Here is a 16,352-nt window from a genome sequence, read left to right as displayed (position 1 = left end):
AAAAAGGCAACTTCTGAAAGGGAAATGATGTTGATATCCAAAATATATAAAGAACTCATACAACTCGATATTAAGAAAAGCAAACAGAGCATCTGAACAGGCATTTTTCCAAAGAAGACATGCAGATGGTCAAAAGCATATGAAAAGATGCTCACAATCACTAATCATCAGGGAAATACAGATCAAAACCAAAATGATATATCACTTTATACCTGACAGAATGGCTATTATCAAAAAGACAAAAAGACAGCAAATAACAGGTGTTGATGAGGATGTAGATTAAAAAGGAATTCTCATGTACTGCAGATGGGAATGTAAATTGGTGCAGCCTCTAGGGAAAAAAGTATGGAGATTCCTTAAAAAACTACAAATAGAATTGCTGGATGAAAAAAAAAAAAAAGAAAAAGAATTGCTGGATGATCTAGCAATTCCATTTCCAGGTATATATCCAAACAGCTTAGCTGCTGTCATGTCTGACTCTGTGCAACCCCATAGACAGCTGCCCACCAGGCTCCTCTGTCCCTGGGATTCTCCAGGCAAGAATACTGGAGTGGGTTGCCATTTCCTTCTCCAGTGCATGCATGCATCCTAAGTTGCTTCAGTCGTGTCCAACTCTATGTGACCCTACGGACAGCAGCCTATCAGGCTCCTCTGTCCACAGGATTCTCTAGGCAAGAATACTGGAGTGGGTTGCCATTTCCTTGCCAAGATATGGAAGCAACTTAAATGTTTAAAGCAGATAAAGAAGATGTGGTATATATACAAACAATGGAATGTTACCCAGCCATAAAAAAGAATGAAATCCTGACATGTGAGACATGAATGAATCTAGAGGGTTTATGCCAAGTGAAATAAGTCATCAAAGACAAATACTGTACAAACACCATACAATACTTATATGTAGAGTCTAAAAAGCAAAAGAAAAAAAAACAAAACAGAAACAGACTCAGATACAGAAAGCAAACTGGGGGTTGCCAGAGGGCTGGGAGTGTGGGAATTGGGTGACACAGGTGAAAAGATTAAGTACAAACTTTCAGCTATAAAATAAATTAGTCATGGGGATGTAATGTACAGCATTGAATTATAGTCAGTAATACTGTAATTACTTTGTATGGTAACAGATAGTTACTAGACATTGTGATCAATTTGTAAGATATATAAATGTAGAATCACTATGTTATTCACCTAAAGTTAATATAATATTGCGTCAATTATACTTCAATAAAAATAATGAAAATAAAAAACAAAGTGATAGTCCTTAAACATGTGATCCATTGCATAAAACTTCTAATCATTAAAATATATGTACTTAATTTTACATGTTCAAAATATGAAAATTTAGTGCTTGCATTAAATATAACCAATTATTTTATCTTATCTGTTATTATTTTTATATTTTAGTTGATCTGACCTTCATTACTAGGTAGCATTTATAGCAAAAAAAAAAATGTGAGATATTAACCAAGATTTTTAATCTGTGGGTATCGCAAATGGATGAAATGGGTGAAGGGGTCAAAAGTATAAACTTCAGTTATAAGGCCCAGAGATGTAATGTACAGCTTGGTGACTAGCTAACAATAATAATACTGTATGGCATATTTGAATGTTGCTGAGAGTAAATGTTATAAGCTCTCTTCATAAGAAAAATAAATTTTGTTACCACAAAATAAATTTTGTGATGTATGTTAACAAAACACATTATGCTGATCATTTCACAATATAAACAAATATCAAATATTCATGTTGTATACATAAAACTAATATAATATGTCAATTATATCTCAATTTTTAAAAATACATTTTACTTGCATTTCTATGGCCCTCTCCTATTTTGTCAGCAGCAAACAATAGCTCAAGAAAACAGAGCCCCAAAAAGGAAATGGTCAAAGTCTTGGCTTTTGAGTTCCAAAATAAAGAACTGAAACTTGTAGTAAAGCCAAAGACCTTAAAGATTTTTATCTGCAAGCACAGACTTTTCTGCTCTCAAACGGCTGTCTAGTTGTCTTGAAAACCCAGACATAGTGTTTCTACCATTATAAAAGTAAATAAAAGATTTAATAAGGAGTGATATAAGCATCTGAATGCAGAGTTCCAAAAGAATAGCAAGGAGAGATAAGAAAGCCTTCCTCAGTGATCAATGCAAAGAAATAGAGGAAAACAATAGAATGGGAAAGACTAGAGATCTCTTCAAGAAAATTAGAGATACCAAGGGAACATTTGATGCAGATGGGCACAATAAAGAACAGAAATGGTATGGACCTAACAGAAGCAGAAGATATTAAGAAGAGGTAGCAAGAATACACAGAAGAACTGTACAAAAAAGATATTCACAACCAAGATAATCACAATGGTGTGATCACTCACCTAGAGCCAGACATCCGGGAATGTGAAGTCAAGTGGGCCTTAGGAAGCATCACTACGAACAAAGCTAGTGGAGGTGATGGAATTCCAGTGGAGCTATTTCAAATCCTGAAAGATGATGCTGTGACTGTGCTGCACTCAATATGCCAGCAAATTTGGAAAAACTCAGCAGTGGCCACAGGACTGGAAAAGGTCAGTTTTCATTCCAATCCCAAAGAAAGGCAATGACAAAGAATGCTCAAACTACCACACAATTACACTCATCTCACATGCTAGTAAAGTAATGCTCAAAATTCCCCAAGCCAGGCTTCAGCAATACATGAACCATGAACTTCCAGATGTTCAAGCTGGTTTTAGAAAAGGCAGAAGAACCAGAGATCAAATTGCCAACATCCGCTGGATCATCGAAAAAGCAAGAGACTTCCAGAGAAACTTCTATTTCTGCTTTATTGACTATGCCAAAGCCTTTGACTGTGTGCATCACAGTAAACTGTGAAAAATTCTAAAAGATATGGGAATACCAGACCATCTGACCTGCCTCCTGAGAGATCTGTATGCAGGTCGGGAAGCAACAGTTAGAACTGGACATGGAACAACAGACTGGTTCCAAATAGGAAAAGGAGTACGTCAAGGCTGTATATTGTCACCCTGCTTATTTAACTTATATTCAGAGTACATCATGAAATTCTGGACTGGAAGAAGCACAAGTTAGAATCAAGATTGCTGGGAGAAATATCAATAACCTCAGATATGGAGATGACAGCACCCTTATGGCAGAAAGCTAACAGAAACTAAAGAGCCTCTTGATGAAAGTGAAAGAGGAGAGTGAAAGAGTTGGCTTAAAGCTCAACATTCAGAAAACTAAGATCATGGCATCTGGTCCCATCACTTCATGGGAAATAGAGGGGGAAACAGTGGAAACAGTGTCAGACTTTATTTTGGGGGGCTCCAAAATCACTGCAGATGGTGATTGCAGCCATGAAATTAAAAGACACTTACTCCTTGGAAGGAAAGTTATGACCCACCTAGATAGCATATTCAAAAGCAGAGACATTACTTTGCCAACAAATGTCCATCTAGCCAAGGCTATGGTTTTTTCAGTGGTCATGTATGGATGTGAAAGTTGGACTGTGAAGAAAGCTGAGTGCCGAAAAATTGATGCTTTTGAATTGTGGTGTTGGAGAAGACTCTTGAGAGTCCCTTGAACTGCAAGGAGATCCAACCAGTCCATTCTGAAGGAGATCAGTCCTGGGTGTTCTTTGGAAGGAATGATGCTAAAGCTGAAACTCCAATACTTTGGCCACCTCATGTGAAGAGTTGACTCTGGAAAAGACTGATGCTGGGAAGGATTTTGGGCAGGGGGAGAAGGGGATGACAGAGGATGAGATGGTTGGATGGCATCACCCACTCAGTGGATATGAGTTTGGGTAAACTCCAGGAGTTGGTGATGGACAGGGAGGCCTGGTGTGCTGCAATGCATGAGGTTGCAAAGAGTAGGACACGACTGAGCAACTGAACTGAACTGAGAATCACTCTTTACTGACATTTTCGAAACTTTTTGTCTTTAGCAAGGAAAATTTTAATTCTTGTTTATGTCATACATCTATTCACTTACCTTTCTAGTTTTTATTCTTTATATTGTCAATAGAACTTTTAAAAAGAGCTCATCAGAAAAGATGAGCTCTCTGATATAAATCATAGCTCTCTATATTATGAACACTATTTCTACAAACACACTTGACTCTTCCCAGTTTGCACTTTTCCCTGTTAAATTTCACCTGTATGAAATGTCTGACCCTTTTTTCTTGGCTTTAAATAAATCCTGTTTCTCCCTTAATATCCAGTTCAAATCCCACTATGTTTTCCTAAAGTGCTTCATGATCACCCCAAGCTAGAAAGCCATCTCTCTCACCTCTGAATGCCCTCCACCACTATTATCAGTGAAATCCATGGGCCATAAATCTTGTGCCATTTTGCCATGTTTTCTTTATTGAACTACATTTTAATATTTTTATTATCATAGTCTTCTTGAAAATAGTACTTATTTCTGTAAGTAGAGTATAAATTTTTTGGAGGGAACTAAATATATTTTCCATTTTTATATCCACCAGAGACTGCATCAGTGTTTTATTTGCAAGGAGTAAATACTAAAAGCACATTTGAAATGCAAATCAAAACCACAATGAGGTACCACTTCACACCAGTCAGAATGGCTGCGATCCAAAAATCTGCAAGCAATAAATGCTGGAGAGGGTGTGGAGAAAAGGGAACCCTCCTACACTGTTGGTGGGAATGCAAACTAGTACAGCCACTATGGAGAACAGTGTGGAGATTCCTTAAAAAATTGCAAATAGAACTACCTTATGACCCAGCAATCCCACTGCTGGGCATACACACCGAGGAAACCAGAATTGAAAGAGACACATGTACCCCAATGTTCATCGCAGCACTGTTTATAATAGCCAGGACATGGAAACAACCTAGATGTCCATCAGCAGAGGAATGGATAAGAAAGCTGTGGTACATATACACAATGGAGTATTACTCAGCCATTAAAAAGAATTCATTTGAATCAGTTCTGATGAGATGGATGAAACTGGAGCCGATTATACAGAGTGAAGTAAGCCAGAAAGAAAAACACCAATACAGTATACTAACACATATATGTGGAATTTAGAAAGATGGCAATGACGACCCTGTATGCAAGACAGCAAAAAAGACACAGATGTGTATAACGCACTTTTGGACTCAGAGGGAGAGGGAGAGGGTGGGATGATTTGGGAGAATGGCATTCTAACATGTATACTATCATGTAAGAATTGAATCGCCAGTCTATGTCTGACGCAGGATACAGCATGCTTGGGGCTGGTGCATGGGGATGACCCACAGAGATGTTATGGCGAGGGAGGTGGGAGGGGGGTTCATGTTTGGGAACGCCTGTAAGAATTAAAGATTTTAAAATTAAAAAAATAAAAAATAAAAGCACATTTGATATGGTATTTTATCTTTGGTGATGATAAAATATGATATTTTATCTTAATAATTTACTAAGCATTTACTATGTGCCTCATGCTGTATGAGTCTCTTCATGTGGATTATCTCCTTAAAATCTCCTACAAACTAAGGAATTTGGTTCCATTATCGTTTAACAGATAAAACAGGGTTTAGAGTCCAAAGTTTTAAGTCATTTAACTTGTTCTAGGCCACACAGCTAGAAGTAGAAAAATCGTAACTTAGTTTTACCTTCAATGTTAAATTTCTACGTGTAGGAATCCACATGTAGGACTTCCTCAGGTGGACAAAATTTATTATCTGTTTTTTGATGTCATTGTTTTAGAAAAAGTATTCTTCATCAAAAGCTGATCTCCATTTCAGTATCTAGATGATCTGAGAGCAACGGGAGGGCCCTCTGTAATGGTCTCCACAAGTTAAGAAGTAAATGCTGTGAAAGGGGTTTCATGGCTTTAATGAAGTAACATAAATTTTCACGGAAAACAAAAACTAAATCACATGAAAAGAAAACATAATGAACCAGAACTCTAATAAGAAATGATAAATATCACACAAAGTTTTCTAAACATTAGAGCTAATGGTAATTCTGAAAAACAACTAGGCAGTTTAGGAGTCCAACATGGAATAAAATAATTATTGCCAACTAAATCACTGAGAGAGAGAAAAGCGTTTTTTTTTAAAACCTCCTAATGGGATCTGGAATTGGTGACATCATCTTCATGTGAATCGTAACTAAAGAAGATAAAGACAAAGATATTATAAAGTACTTTGAGTACAACACTATCTGTTCTTGGTTTATTGCTTCTGACAAAGAACTATTATACATAAAAGAGCGTGAAATAGGAAAGGACCCAAAATAGTTGAGATGTTTAATAAGACATTGCAAAATTGATATGTCCAAAAATGAATTCTCAATAGTCTTTCAAAACCTATTCCTTCCCAATTTTCCTCATCTCAGGAAACACCATTGCCTTTTCCAAGTTCTGCACTTTCCCCTATTTCAGGCCCTGTTTCACTAGCCTTAAATCCCTGCCCCTCTCCTCTTGACTTTAAACAAACTCTGTACCTCCCTCAATATCCAGTTCAAATCCCACCATGTTTTCCCAAAGTCCTCATGGTCACTCCAGGTTAGAGCGCTATCCCTCTCCCACCCCTGAGTGCCCACAGTAATCGTCATCAGTGTGATCCCTCGGCCATAAATTCAGACACCAGTCCTTGAATCTTCCTGAGCTCTGCTCTTTCTGTCAGAGCCCACATGCAATGCATAGTCAGTCTGGTCATCAGTCCCTTTGCCACTACTTTGACCAAGCCATTGTCACACTGCGCCTGCACCACTGCAGTAGGCTCTAGGCTGGCCATACAGCTTCCACCTCTTCACTGCCATCATTTCCCCAACACACAGACACACACAGACACACACACAGAGACACACACACACACACAGACACACACAGATACACACACAGACACACACACACAGACACACACAGATACACACACACACAGACACACACACACAGACACACACACACACACACACACACACACACACACACACACACAGACACACACACAGACACACACAGAGACACACACAGAGACACACACACACACAGACACACACACAGAGACACACACAGAGACACACACACAGACACACACACAGAGACACACACAGAGACACACACACAGACACACACACAGACACACACACACACACAGACACACACACAGACACACACACACAGAGACACACACACACAGACACACACACAGACACACACACACAGAGACACACACAGAGACACACACACAGACACACACACAGACACACACACAGACACACACACACAGACACACACACACACAGACACACACACAGAGAGACACACACACAGACACACAGACACACACATACAGACACACACACAGACACACCCACACAGACACACCCACACAGACACACCCACACACACACAGACACACCCACACACACACACCCACACACACACACACACCCACACACACACAGACACACAGACACACACACAGACACACACACACACACACACAACAAGCCAGAGCATTATTTTTAAAATGTGTCCGATTATGTCACTCTTCAGAATTCTCCAGCAATTTCAGTAGCACTCAAGGAAAAAACCCCAAATCTTCATTTTGGACCATGAGACCCACCAGCACCTCAACAACAAGCCTAATTAATCTTCCTCCTCCTATTTTCTACTGCTCTAACACCACCAGCAAAACCATCACCCTTCCATCCGCTCCAGACACTGGGATCGCCCTGCTCTTCTGTGAGCTCGTCATTCTCTTCTCCCTATACCCTGGGTCATTCGCACTTGCTAATCCCTGGGCCTGGAATGCTCTCAGTCCAGTTCTCTGCTCAAATGTCTTAGGAAGACATTCTCAAGTCACCCTACATAAAATAACATTATCACCACCACCTCTTTCTATTCCCCTGACATTATTCTTCATAATACTTGTCAACCCCTAATATGTTATTTTAATGTATATTTTAATATATATTGTATATGTTTTTTTTTTGTATATGTTTTAAAATAAGCTCTTGAGAGGCTTGTTTTAGGATTCTACAATAAATAAATTCAGGAGTCTAAAATAAGAGTCTACAATAAATAAACAAACAAAGAATAGTTTTTAATATATACATATGTTGGTCATTTTGCAAACTTCTCAACAATGCAGTTGTCCAAAACTGCAGTTGCAAAATGCATGAAGTAGGGCTGCCAAAAAGAAAGGTTAGGGATTAAAAGCATTATTAATGAAAACTTACATCCTTACGAAATCCTGCCACACAGATATTTATAGCAGCTTTATTCATCACTGCCAAAACCTGGAAGCAACCAAAATGTCCTTCAGTAGGTAAACAGTGGTACACCCGAACATTACTCAATGCTAAAAAGAAATGAGCTATCAAGCCATGAAAATACAAGGAGCAACCCTAAGCACTGATTACTAAGTGCAAGAAGCTAATCTTAAAAGGCTTTATATTGTGTGAATCCAACTATATGGCATTTTGGAAAAGATAAAAGTATGGAGACAGTAAGGTTAAGTTTCTAGTAGTTGGGGGAATAGGCAGAGAACAGAGGCTTTTTAGGAGAGTGAAAACACCCTGTATGATAGTATAATTACACATGTCATTGTACACTTGTCCAAATCCATAGAATGTATAATATCAACAGTGAATTATAGTGTAAACTACAGACTCTGGGCAATTAAGATACATCCAGGCAGGTTTATTAATTGCAACAAATGTACCACTATGGTGGAGGAGGTTGATAATGGGGGAGACTTGTACGGTGGTGCAAGGAGTATTCAGGAAATCTCTACACGTTCCTCTCAGTTTTTCTGTGAACCTAAAACCACCCTAAAAAAATTAAATAAAATTACTGTTAACTGCCTAGAATGTGATGATTCAATTACCTGAGAAGTATGAAACACAGTGACCATTAGTCTGCAAACTGAAGAATGATAAGTATAGGCCTACTCGTTTGCATTGCTTACATAATAACCTACATCCAAGACTGCATAAAAAGCAAAATAACCTCATAAAAATCCAGATTATTATGATCTTCATTATGTTACATTATGGACTAAGTCTTCTCTCTGAAATCACACCTACCAATGTCAAGGTGTTTGAAGGACCAATTTTCATGATAAATTTCATTTCAGTAAATATGGTTATGTGAAAGTGTAGTCACTCAGTTGCGTCTGACTCTGTGACCCCATAGACTGTAGCCCACCAGGCTCCTCTACCCATGGAGTCCTCTAGGCAAGAATACTGGAGTGGATTGTCATTTCCTTCTCTAAAGGATCTTCCTGACCCAGGGACTGAACCTGGGTCTCCCGCATTGTGGGCAGATTCTTTATTGTCTGAGCCACAAGGGAGTATGTTTATATAGACAGTATCTATTTTATTATCTAATATTTCTTGGAAACTGATTATTTAGGAAGTAACACTAGATCCTGTGTCAATAAGCTCAAGCTAGTATATTATGCCATCTAATGTTTCAGGAATCCTTCAGCATTTTCTGATTAGAATTCAAATTAAATGCAAACAGTCAAGTAGCACACAGAGACCCCATTATCGGCTCTCCGTGAGCTAAGAGGATGAATAATATGAGACATGTTAATTATCTGCTTTCCAGCAGCTGTGATTAATTTTGACTGGTACATCTTGCTAATGCGATAGACAAGAGTAAATATTGGGGCTTGTTATGTTTTCCAGGGCTAGGAAATCATGGTCTCTAATGACTTGCTTCATTTGTAGCTAGCTATGCAATCTGCCAGAGATGCTGGACTCCACTTAATCTCTATACCAAGTGAAGTTCATGCTAGTGGAAGCTAAGTTTTCAGAGTCCTCTATCTCAGAAAAGTTGCTCTCTGTCTTGTCTCTCCATCTGTCTCTCTCTGTGTCACACTCTCACACACACACACACACACACACACACACACACACACACACACACACACTTCAGTTACAGAATTAACAGCATACAGAACCAAACCTACTGAGGTGCTAAGAGATCCCAATCACCATATGTATGTACTTTTCTTTCTTTCTACTTAAGAATGTCTTTTTAAATGTGGTTTGTTTTTAAGAAACTAAATGCCTTTTCTGACTCCATGAGTGGCTGCACCACATCCAATATTAGATTTGCAATCTTTGAACAGTACCTGACGTCTTTTGAATCATGGTCATCTAGAAGAAATTGTCACTAGAGGTGTGTTTCTCAACGTTTTGTTCATTAATACCCCCCCTTTAGACTTTCTTTTTTCATTGTCCCCTCCTCACAAGATTTTAATACCTCAGATACACTACAGCTGGTTATGTACCATGGCCCTTTATAGGACCACAAACCTGTAACACCTGAGATTTTCTTGATCCCCCAAGAACTTGCTTTCATCCCCTGGGAACAAGATCACTCCTGCTGAGACTATGTTCACCAGAGGCTTCATTCTATCCGCCTCTTCATTGTCTAAGCTACATATTCTCATTGGACACAGAGCTACTCCATAGCTCATGTTTCCCATACAAACTGGTGAAACAGGCACACCCCAAATCCAGGTCCTCCCCTTAAAAGAGGTGGTCAAGACAACACCCAGGGTACAAATGCTCTTCACTCCCTTCCTTTCCCCTGCCCATAACACAGCCCTGGATCAGGTTCAAACAACCTCAAGGCAACCTTGAAGGAAGATAGAAACCTCAGAAGAGCCATGTACAAATAGTGCTCTGCAGAAAGACTGAATGAATTTGAACACAGTCTACTTACTTTAATCAAGTACTTCACCCTTCTGAGCTTTAGAATCCATAGCTATTAAATAGAAGGATTAATGCCAGTGATCCCTTGCCCAATGTTAGCTCAGTAGAAAGCCCCCAACAAGACAACCCAAAATGCTTACTGATCAAAAGAAGTTTCCTAAATTTACTGCGGCAAATAAGGACACCACCTTGACACAGTGTTAGAAATCTCTAAAGGAAACAAAGAAAGGAAGGTTACTTATAGTACCCATGCTGCAGAACTTTAAGATCATTTTTGAAAAGCAGGGAAACATCCAGGATTGGGCAGAATTAAGGACACAGAAACTCTGCTGTTTTTGAAGCAATACTGAGGAACAAGCTATGATATCCATTTTAATTGGTCTATAGTCTTAGCTTCCTGGAGCAAAACAAACAAAGCCAATACATTTTGCTTGGCCCCAGTATCATTCAACACAGGAACTGGAATTTGTCTCGATTCTCAGTTCCTGCAATATGTCAGACGTTAATCTAGGCACTGAAGGTAGATCTGCAAACAAGACAAGTTCCCTATTTTCAAGAAGCTTCTATTCCATCAAGAAAAATAAGCTTCAAAAAGATATTGCATGGATCAAATCCTTTAAAGAAGTGTAGGTTTCTAGAGAAGTGAATGGTAGAGGAGGTCATTCATGAGGGAAATATAATAAAAATTTTCTTTTTTGTAAAATGTCTAGCAAAGGTTCCAAGACACTATGGGAAGGACCCCTGGAAATATCCACTGGCTTTTCAGTACTCAGGTTTGACAGCGAAAGGTTGGATGGAGTGGTTTACCCTGTTTTTCCATCATGAATTTGGAGGGAATCTATAGATTAAATCAGTTAATCTATTATAGTATGAATTATAAATTAATCTGCAACCATCTTTCACAAAATCCTAAGGAAGATAAATTCTTCCTCCGAGTTTCTGAGGTCAAGCACAAAATCACAGAACAGAAGCTATCAAGATGACAATTTAAAAGCTGCAAGTTCTAGTTAACCCAAAGTGTCTGAATTACAATCAGCAGAAAGCTCTGGTATTAGTAAATGATGAGTTTTAGTAGGTCTGAATATCATATACACATGCTTAAGAATCATGAATAAATGTTTTCTTGATACAAGTCTTTGGAGTCCAAAGCGTCTCCTAAACCAAAATTCATCAGCAGTTGCAATGTAGAATTACTGAAGCACTGAAACCCAAGCAGATCCAGGAACACAGGACACTTTAACTCCATGGAATTACCGTTTTTTGGCTCTCTCTATTCTGGCTCAGCTTCAATGGATACTCCAGCAGATCCTCCATAAGCCAACAACTCCTACTACACTCTGCCCTGGCAGGTCTGGCAGGTCCACACCTACCCTCCTCCCTTCCCTGTGGTAACTGGCTCCATCTCCAACACACCCATTTTGGAAGCTGGCATCACACCAGGCAAACCTGTGCTAATCTGTCCCAAATGTTCTGGCTCATCACATAATATTATTACAATCATAAGCAAGACACTTAAACTCTTGTTACTTGACTTGTCTCACCTGAAATTGGTGATAATAATATCTAGCATTTACAGTTGTTCAGGGGTTTAAGATGTGAAAAGGGTTTAAGTTCGTGAAAAGGGTAAGCACAGTAAGTAAAAAATAGAGAACTACAGATTTTAGCTATTTTTCTTATGCCATCAATAGGTCTCTCAGATTCTGCCTCTTCTCAACTGCTGCTGACTCCAACAGAACCTTAATTCATCACCTCACACCCCTTATTTTGAGAGCTTTCCCACTGGTTTTCTTACCATCAATTTTTTCCTCTTCGTCTTCAGTTCAGTTCAGTCACTCAATCATGTCTGACTCTTTGCGACCCCATGGACTGCAACACACCAGGGATCCCTGTCCATCACCAACTCCCAGAGTTTACTCAAACTCATGTCCATTGAGTCGGTGATGCCATCCAACAATCTTATCCTCTGTTGTCCCCTTCTCCTCCCACTTTCAATCTTTCCCAGCATCAGGGTCTTTTCAAATGAGTCAATTCTTTGCATTAGGTGGCCAAAGTATTAGAGTTTCAGCTTCAGCATCAGTCCTTCCAATGAATATTCAGGACTGATTTCCTTTAGGATAGACTGGTTGGGTCTCCTTGCAGTCGAAGTGACTCTCAAGAGTCTCCTCCACCAACACAGTTCAAAAGCATCAATTCTTTGGTGCTCAGCTTTCTTTATAGCCCAACTCTCATATCCATACATGACCACTGACATCAGCAATTAAAAATCTCCTGCTTTCAACTTCCCCAGGGATCTTCAAGATGGCAGAATAGAAGGACATACACTCATCTTTTCATGGGAGAACTCCAAAATTACAACTTACTGCTGAACAACCACTGACAGGAGAATGTAGGATGATGCTGTTAAAGTGCTGCACTCAATATGCCAGCAAATTTGGAAAAGTCAGCAATGGCCACAGGAATGGAAAAGGTCAGTTTCCATTCCAAGCCCAAAGAAAGAGGATGCCAGAGAATGCTCAAGCTACCACACAACTGCACTCATCTCACACACTAACATAGTAATTCTCAAAATTCTCCAAGGCTTCAACAGTACATGAACTGTGAACTTCCAGACGTTCAAGCTTTAGAAAAGGCAGAGGAACCAGGGATCAAATTACTAACATCCTCTGCATCATCAAAAAAGCAAGAGAGTTCCAGAGAAACATCTACTTCTGCTTTATTGATCACGCCAAAGCCTTTGACTGTGTGGATCACAATAAACTGTGGGAAATTCTTCAAGTGATGGGAAACCAGACTACCTTACCTGCCTCCTGAGAAATATGTATGCAGGTCAAAAAGCAACAGTTAGAACTGGACATGGAACAACAGACTGGTTCCGAAATGGGAAAGGAGTACCTCAAGGCTGTATATTATCACCCTGCTTATTTAATTTATATGCAGAGTACATCATGCAAAATGCCAGGCTGGATGAAGCACAAGCTAGAATCAAGATTGCCAGGAGAAATATCAATAGCCTCAGATACGCAGATGACACCATCCTTACGGCAGAAAGTGAAGAACTAAGAGCCTCTTGAAACTGAAGAAGCAGAGTAAAAAAGCTGGCTTAAAATTCGATTAAAAAAACTAATATCATGGTATCTGGTCCCATCACTTCATGGCAAAAAGATGGGGAAATAATGGAAACAGTGACAGACATTATTTTCATTTTTATTTCCAAAATCACTGCAAAGGGTGACTGCAGCCATGAAATTAAAAGACGCTTGTTCCTTGGAAGAAAAGCTATGCTGAAAGTAGACAGCATATTAAAAAGCAGAGACATGATTTTGCCAACAAAGGTCTGTCTAGTCAAAGTTATGGTTTTTCCAGGAGTCACGCATGGATGTGAGAGTTGGACTATAAAGAAAGTTGAGCACCAAAGAATTGATGCTTTTGAACTGTGGTGCTGGAGAAAACACTTGAAAGTCCCTTGGACTGCAAGGGAATCAAACCAGTCAATCCTAAAGGAAACCAGTCCTGAATATTCATTGGAAGGAGTGATGCTGAAGCTGAAACTCCAATAATATGGCCACCTGATGTGAAGAACTGACTCACTGGAAAAGACCCTGATGCTGGGAAAGATTGAAGGCAGGAGGAGAAGGGGATGACAGAGGATGTAATGTTTGGAGGGCATCACTCACTTGATAGATGTGAGTTTGAGCAAACTCCGGATGTTGGTGATGGACAGGAAAGCCTGGAGTGCTGCAGTCCATGGGGTCACGAAGAGCTGGGCACAACTGAGCAACTGAACTGAACTTCAACTTCTCATCACTTCAAGTTCCTGGCTTGAATACATTCTTGTGCCTCACTGTCAAGTTGTTCTGTAACGTGACACCACTAAACAACATAAATACGTTGATAACACACATGGATTCTTTGTTGTTTTCAGTAGCAACCAGTGGTTAGAGGGAGATGGAGCTGAAAGTCTTCCTCCCAAGGCTGCAGCACTCAGAGTTACACCAAAATGACAGGAAGTCTCAGAGCTGCCCCTGCCACCTATGAAACAGTGCCTGACTCCAAATTAACCATGCCACCTATTCCAGAAGGCTGGTGCAGGCACATCCTCTATTCTTCCTGGTGTTCCATGGTGTTCTGTAAGGAAAGTTCACCTAAAGCAGATTCTACCCCATTCTTTCTTTCCCCAGCTTTATTGAGATATAATTCATATGCCGCATGGTGTAAGTTTAAGGTGTACAACAGGTTGATTTTATACATTTATATATTGCAAAATGATTCCCATCATTATGTTAGTAAATGCCTCCCTCACTTAATATAATTACCACTTCTTTTGAGGGGTGAGAACAGTAAGATCTATGCTCTTAGAAACTTTCAAGTATATAATAGGATATTACCAACTACATTCACCATGCTGTACACTAGGTCCTCAGAACTTACTTGATTATAACAGAATATGTGTACCCTTCAACCAGCATCTCTCCACTCTCCACCCTCTGCTGCTGCTGCTGCTGCTCCTAAGTTGCTTCAGTCGTGTCTAACTCTGTGCGACCCCACAGATGGCAGCCCACCAGGCTCCCCCGTCCCTGGGATTCTCCACCCTCTGCACTCTTCTAATGGCAGGATGCAACTAACCTGGTCAGGGTTGAGTAACAGTATGCTCTGCTCAACAAGTGAGCACCAATCAGGTACAGAAAGCTAAGCCCGGGTATCATCCACAGCATGTATCCATGGGATCTCTATGCCTTGTTTGTGCCACAGCTGCCAAGCCTGTACAAGGTTTCTAGACCAGTCAGCCCTCATTTAATGGATTAAAAAATAATATTTAGCAGCCACTATATGAATTAATGGGCTTCCCTGGTGGCTCAGATGGTAAAGCATCTGCCTGCAATGCAGGAGACCCAGGTTCAATTCCTGGGTCAGGAAGATCTCCTGGCAAAGGAAACGACAACCCACTCCAGTACTCTTGCCTAGAAAATTCCATGGATTGAGGAGCCTGGTAGGCTACAGTCCATGAGGTCGCAAAGAGTCAGACACAACTGAACAACTTCACTTTCTTTCTTTGCGTGAATTAATAAGGCAACCTGAAATAAAGACAGTGAAGCTCTCTCCTGCCTGGGCCTCTGTTTAGAGTCTTTCTACCCTGATTCACCACCCTTAAAGTGTGTATTCCTGACCACAGTATCTACATGTTAACCAATCAACCCTAGAGTATAGATTAAATTAACTAGCACTTTCTATACTGAAGCATTTAACAATAAATTGCAGGACATAACATCTAAAATCTCTCTCTTTGCTTCCCTCCACATACATTCATCTGCAGCAGAGCTCCTCAACCTTGGCACACTTCACATTTCAGACTAGATAATTCTCCTGGAGGGAGACAGGCTATGTATTATACAATGTCCAGCACAACCCTGGTGTCTCCTCACAGGAGGCCAGGAGCACCCTCCGCCGCCTGTGACAAGCAAACACATATACAGAAGTGACCTCGTGTCCCAGGGAGGGAAGCTCACCCTGAGTGAGCACTCCTGCCCAAAGCCAGGCTTGCTCCCTAAGCCACTCCCACCCACCAAGCTGCACTTCTCCCTTACCTTTGCTTACTGTGGGTCCCAGTCTTAGAATTTACCTTCTCTGCTCTCCTGCTCAAAAGTGACACATTCTTTAGGACAAGGAAGCTACAAGGCCCTCA

At 40.1% G+C, this 16,352-nt stretch overlaps 1 long non-coding RNA gene and 1 other non-coding gene across 3 annotated transcripts in view; one reads left to right on the top strand and one right to left on the bottom strand.

Moving 5' to 3' along the window:
• The window catches only part of LOC105611804 (uncharacterized), a 175,460-nt gene that overhangs the window by 26,101 nt on the left and 133,007 nt on the right, over positions 1-16,352 (bottom strand). The window lies entirely within an intron of this gene.
• On the top strand, positions 15,515-15,587 carry TRNAC-GCA (transfer RNA cysteine (anticodon GCA)). Its single transcript has one exon. It is a non-coding gene; the product is annotated as a tRNA-Cys (tRNA).

The sequence above is a fragment of the Ovis aries genome, chromosome 12 (genome assembly GCF_016772045.2).
Source record: "Ovis aries strain OAR_USU_Benz2616 breed Rambouillet chromosome 12, ARS-UI_Ramb_v3.0, whole genome shotgun sequence".
Lineage (NCBI taxonomy): Eukaryota > Metazoa > Chordata > Mammalia > Artiodactyla > Bovidae > Ovis > Ovis aries.
This window is presented reverse-complemented; position numbering and strand designations above follow the sequence as displayed.